Source organism: Equus quagga, chromosome 3 (assembly GCF_021613505.1).
Source record: "Equus quagga isolate Etosha38 chromosome 3, UCLA_HA_Equagga_1.0, whole genome shotgun sequence".
Taxonomy (NCBI): Eukaryota; Metazoa; Chordata; class Mammalia; order Perissodactyla; family Equidae; genus Equus; species Equus quagga.
The window spans coordinates 15098576-15105287 of NC_060269.1; positions in this window are offsets into that span (position 1 = coordinate 15098576).

Here is a 6712-nt window from a genome sequence, read left to right on the forward strand (position 1 = left end):
TCTTATTCTTATATATAAGTATAATAAGATTCTAAAAGTATAGCAAAATCTAAAATAATATTCAAAGATAGCTATAATACTATTAATAACAACTGAATTTTGAAATCTAGCCAAGTCAGTACAATCAGTTTAAAGACAAGATAAACAGTAGAACTGAAGAACCTATAGCCAGAAAACACCTTAAGAAAGCCTCTGGTGCAGACCCTCGTGTTTAGGTAGATACGGCAGTATTACTATCTCTGACAGATTAAAGAAAACAAAACTCCAAAAGAGCTAACATACAGATCCAAGGGGTGTGTGTCTGTAGTAAGTGTTGGTAGGGGAATTAAGAATTGCTATCTCATGTCACACAGCAACTTAGTAACACAACTAAAATTAAAACCCTAGTGTCTAGAGTCATAATTTTGTATTCTTTCTGCTAGACCATCTTATCATCATCTTCTGATCTCTGTATCCCCCCCATTCACTCCTACAGTTGGGGGCTATAGGTACCTTATTTCTGTTGATCAAGCTTACCAGAGAAGTAAATTCTATGGCTACTTTGGATCTAGTGTCTAAATATTGCCAGAAAGTTACTTGATAAAACAAAGTAAATAAAAATGAAAGAAATTAGTTCCTTACTTGAGTCCTACCTCAAGTATTAATCCTCTGCTTCAAAGAAACAGTATGCCAGTAAGTTCTAAATGTTAAAAGTTTCCCATGGTTTTAAATATTATTGATACATGAGATTACAAAAAAAGACCTAAGTAACCCTATTTCTGGCACTTACTATGATAATGCTATAAAAAGAACAGGGCAATTTAAAGAAAATCTGTAACTATTCAAAATTGTGGGAAGCATTCCCCCAATCTAGCTGCCATTGTATTGTGACAAGGTCTGGCAATGGAAGGAGAATCGTGCAAGGCACTTCTCCAGGGAACCTAATTCTTTAAGCAGAATCCTTTGTCCTCCCTTCTAAAGCCTGTTACTGATTAACGTCTTCCCTCTGTCCTGGAAGCCTTGTAAAAACAGGCAGAACTAGCAAGAAACATACCTCAAAGAACAAACAGCAGCCCCCAAGGATGAGGGGGTCTATATTCCGTTAATTATATACTCGCTGTCCTCCTAACTTCTTTAAAGACCCTGAAACTATGTAACCTCTTCCTAAACAATCGATATGTATGCTGCACATCTGATATGTAGATAACCACCTTCGATTATTACCTTTAGTCACGCACTGCCCCTCACCTATTGTTCCCATGACGACAATAGTTAGACCACCTCGTGGGATTTTTTCCTATATAAGTGCACCCTGTCCCTGAAATAAATTGGACTTGCTTGCAACTGCTTCCAGTCTCACTTCTAGCACTTACACTTTCGCAGACGCCGTCTCTCCCGCGGGAACCTGGACTCTGCCGAGGCTGGACCCCGGCACAAAATGTCTGTGACTCTCGAACAAAGTTATGAGAAAACCCTATTTGTGCATTGCTGGTGGGAATGTAAATTGGTACAACCTCCATGGAGGACAGTTAGGCAAGAGCTATTAAAATTACAAAGGCATATAATCTTAACAGTCTCACTACTGGATATACCTGCATATGTGTGAAATAATTATGTAGGAATATTTGTTGCAGTATTCTTTGTAAGAAATGGTTGGAAACAATTCAAAACAGTAGAAGGTAGGTTAAATAAAATATGACAGATCCATTTAGTGGAATAATATGCAACTGTAAAAAAAAAAAACAAGGATGATCTCTAATATTTATTCTTAAATGAAAAAAGCAAGATACAGCCAGTTGTCTAGATTACAAAGTTTCCAGGTGGTCTATCAAAATTATTTTATGAGTACAGTCAGCCCTCCCCATCCACAGGTTCCACATCTGAGGATACAGAGGACCTACAAAGGGACTTCAGATTTTGGTATCCACAGGCTGTCCGAGAACTAATCCCCTTGGGATACCAAGGGACCACTATATCACGTACCTTGTTCTATTCCACTAAATCAGAATATATCCAGATTTTCTGTAAAATTCAATAATGTATAACAAAATCTAAAGGATTTTGTCCTGTAAAGATGTAATCTAGGGCCCATTTTAGAGCCATCATTCAAAAACTATCTGTAGTGAAGAACCATTTTTTTTAAATTACCAATCTGAAGCACCAAATCTAAATCTGAAGTACCAATCTAAACTATCAAAGCAATACTTGTACAATACAGTAAGAATCAATTATTCAAAATGAAAAGACAGTACTCAAGGACATACAAAATACAAGCTCAAGTGTTTAATTATTAGACTCAATCTTATTAGATTCAAGTGTTGCCTTCTATCAATTGCTATAAGAATTTCTAAATACGTCCTCTCAATTTTTGTACTTCTCACAGAAGAGTAACAATTCATGGAGTGGCCTCAGTCCATGGACCACACTAAACAAAAATGCTTTAGAGTCTTCTCCATCCTCACTGTGGTATGGTGTCTTCTAAAGTTCAATGGAATAAAACTGATTACCTGTGTGGACTGATCTTTTTCTATGACAATTGATAGTGCCATACCCAGAATGCTTGTGCCCTCTACACAGTGACAGCTAAATACCCATCTCCCTGTGTCACTAGCACATATTCTAAAGTCAGTTAAGGAGAATCTCTAGTTTTTTTTCATCTGGGACCTCAAGCATAGAGTAGCCTTAGCCAAAAGTATTATCTTGACAGATGGCTGGATTCTAATCCTCAACTGAGCAATACTCAATATGTTCTGGTTTTGTGAATTTTGTCTGCTTTACCTGTGTAGATCAGAGAGCCAAGCGACTCAAGGCCAGGAAAGGCTCTGAACTCAAGTTCAAATAGCTGGTTCAGACAATGATAAGTGACAAACCATTAGGGAAGCTCTCAGAACTATCAGATGTTGAGAGGCATTTTTGGAGTAAGGTGCTCTTAAAAAGTACCAAAAAATGCTGTCAAGAGTGATGGCAGGTAGACGTTGGTTGTTAGGTGTATACCCAGTGGTCTAGATATGGGGAGTGGTATTGGGAGATAACAACAAAACTTGGGCTCTCAGAATGGATACAGGTTGACTGGTCAGGTCATCAAGTCACCTGCCAAGTGAAATGGTACAGGATAGACAAAAAAGTTGCTAAATTAATTCTCTTTAATAAGTTCCTTTCCCCTGGCTTCATGTTTCCATGATGAGGAACTTCCCATCAGAATAATAACCCAGGTTCTCGCCCAATCTGTTGTTCACTCCTCCCCAAAAGTGACTTAATCTGATGACCTGGAGACAAGAAAATGAGCTCAGCCTCTTCCTCTTTTCACCTTTTGAAGCCATCCTGCCTGCAAGGAGGATGCATTTCTGATTTCCTCCCTTGTGCATGCTGTAAGGGGCAAGCTGGATTTGTCCAACCTGCATTGAGAGAATGAGTAAGTTTGTGTATTTAGAGAGCATCAGCAATCCCATTTGGCCACACATCTGAGCCACATTTTCCAGTTTAGATTCTTTAAGCAATAAAGCTGACCTTTTTTTTCTTTTAACCTGTGTATCTATGATATCTGTGTCTCTAAATGAACTGAAACTTTCGAGAGGAGGAAGCAGATATTTATTGACTTTAAGCATCGAACATGAATAATAATAGTTTTCTGTTTACTTTTCTTTACTATTATGGTTTCCTGTTAACAGGTTGATTCATTATTTAACACAATGAAAATTTACCTACTCTACAGTGAAAGAAAGTTGATGCCCATGGGTTTCACTAGTTTTATCATTACCCGATGCAGCTGGACTTACAATAGTGGAATAGCCTACTGAAAATTCAGTGATTCCTCAGTCTGGAAAAGATATATAGCTGAGGTGCTGCCCTAAAGGACACAGTAGATGTTCTAAAGTAGTGATCAACACCTCATACTACATTTCCCATAAACAAAATACATGGATCTAATAACTGAGGGTTGAAAGAGAAAATGTCACCTCTCACTTTTATGCCTAACAATCTGATTTAAAAATGTAAACTTTTGTCTAATTCTGCTGATAAGGGCTCTCAGTATCCAAAGGTGGAATGTTTCCACTAGGAACATGACAATGATCTCATTAAATTAGAATCTGAGGCTGCCACCTAGTTATTTGGGTTTCCAGATGCCAAGAGGTTGAACTAGTAAAAAGATATTGGCTACAGTGACTGACTTTCTAATCATTGAGGGAAATGGAGTTGCTGCTATACAATGGAGACAAGCAGGCATGTAGACAGCTACAAGGTGAACTCTGAAGAAGTCTCTTAGTGCCCCTAAATCAGTGACAAAGTAAAAAAACCATATGCACGTCCATTAGTTTTCAGATCTCTCAGAAACAAAGATTAGATTATGTTGGAAGATATTCTCGATGAGTCTCCCACATTTCTGCACATCTTGCAAGCAAGACACTAACTGCCCTTTATTCAGAACTATATTTTCAAGGATATTTGTATAGCGAACAACCTCGGAAAATACAGAGTATCTGCCCCCAGAGCAAAGGGTAGATTTGCCTACAGCCTTGGAAAATATAATGTCTCCCTCTGCATTATAAAAAGATTAGAGTTCCCTAAGCTCAGAGTTCTTCTCCTGTAATACAACGCCACTGTGTGTGTAGCATTGGTCTGGACCCATACATGCTGCCTCTATGGGATTTGAGGACATGTAGAACCATACAGACATGCTCATGCCCACAGTGTGAATAATAAAGTCCTTAGTCTCTGACCCAGGAGTCTCATGTTCTTCTGCCAGCACTCATGAAACTGGTTAGGCTAACTTTAAAGCTTTCAAGTATAGCAAAATCTCAAACCCTTCACAATTCTTGACCTTATTCCAGTGAATGAGGCGGCCAAATCATCCGAGACACTGACTGAAGGCAACTGACACAGAATGGGTGGTGCAAAAGGTAAATGACAAATTCTAATAACAACCTTAGACCAGTTGCAGAAATGAGGATTCTACCACCTATTTAACGTCTGTCATGGAAGTTGTGTGTTAAATTCTGTGACAAACATTTAAAAGTTATCTTTAAAACTTTACCACTTATTCATACATGAAATAAAATAACAATACCAAGCATTTTCTGGGTAACAGGTACTGTGAGAAGCTGTTTCTATCTATCAATTAATAGATTCTTCCCAACGACTCTATGAAGTGGATAATATTCCTATTTTGTAGATGAAGAAACTGAGACTCAGAGGCCGAGGTAACTTGACCAAGGTTAACTTTTTTCAGGTGTTTAGCAGTAGACTTCTCAGTGAGGTATTCTTTAAGTATCCTATCTGAAATTTTAACCCCCTTCTCTAGAAATATTATATATCTCCCTTCTCTGCTTTATCATTTCTTTTTAGCGCTTATCACTAACATACTGTATAATTTTACTTACTAATGTTTATCATTGTATCTCATACTAGAATGTAATCTCCTTGAAAGTTGGGTTTTCTGATTTGTTCATTGTTGTATCCCCAGTGCCTAGAAGAGTGGCACATGGTAAGACACTCAATATATTTGTTGGGAGAAACTAGTGAATGGATGAATAAATGAATGAATGGCAAAGCCTGAATAAAAACACTGTGCTAACTCCAAAATCCCAAGTACTGAACCATTATCTAACACTGCCTCTCACAAACACTTTTATCTTCACCCACTTCTTTCTTAGACCTAAATAATGTATTTTTTGTTTTTAAAAGAGTCTTCTGAAATAAATAGGGAAAATGGTTTACTGGTGGGTTAAAGGGGCAAGAGTGGGAAGCAGGAAGACCTGTCAGTAGGCTACTGCAGAGTCCCAGCAAGAGGTAACAGTTGCTTGGACTAGGGTGGTAGCAGCGGAAGTGGTAAGAAATGAACTCATTCAAGGCATGTTGTGGAGACAAAGCCAATAGAACTAGCTTTGGGGAAAGAAAGGAGTAAATGATAATTCCTGGGCATGGCCAAGGAAATTATATTAGTTAGATGAGAAATTAGAACATTCATTCTTCAGGCCAAAGAAGCCCCACACCAAGGCACATGGCTTGTTTAGCAGCAAAGTGAAGGGGACGTCAGCCCCACTTGCCCTTTTGGCTTCATGTCCTTGCTGACAAGCTTACACAATGGCCTTGCTCTTGGGTTTCTGGCTTGAGTAACTGGGTTAATGACTGGTGTCATGGATGACATGGGGAATTCACTATCATGCCCAATTTTCCATGGTTTTCCTTGCCAAATAATTAGGAAAAGTCATGTCAAGTATGAAGGATCAGAGTTGTCAAAACGTCCTTTAAGTCATACAGCATAGTTTGGGCTATTTGATGTTAGTTAAATTTACATCAATATGTCGGATATGCGGAAGAAAGTATTTAAAACTTGGTGTATTTTCATGTATTTACTAGATAATCAACCATTTGTTAATAGTGATATATGATATCAAATCTAAGGCAGTTTACTAAAATCAATACATAAACAACATTCATATAGTTTTGAAATATGAGATCATTTAAATTACACTAAAATGCCTTAAACAGTAAATTACTAAATTTTTTTACTGTATAACTTTTTGGGAATTGTTATGCAAATTATGTGGATGCTCTATCCCAGAGCCTAAATCAGAAAAATCTCAACTAAAATTTATCAGGCTATGACTATTAAAATTTTAAAAATATTTAAAAAAATATGGCCCAAAACATCATATTGTATCTCTGCATTCTTCACATGCTAAACTTAATATGCTAATTGTAGCTGAAACAAAATAGAAAAGGCCAATAGATA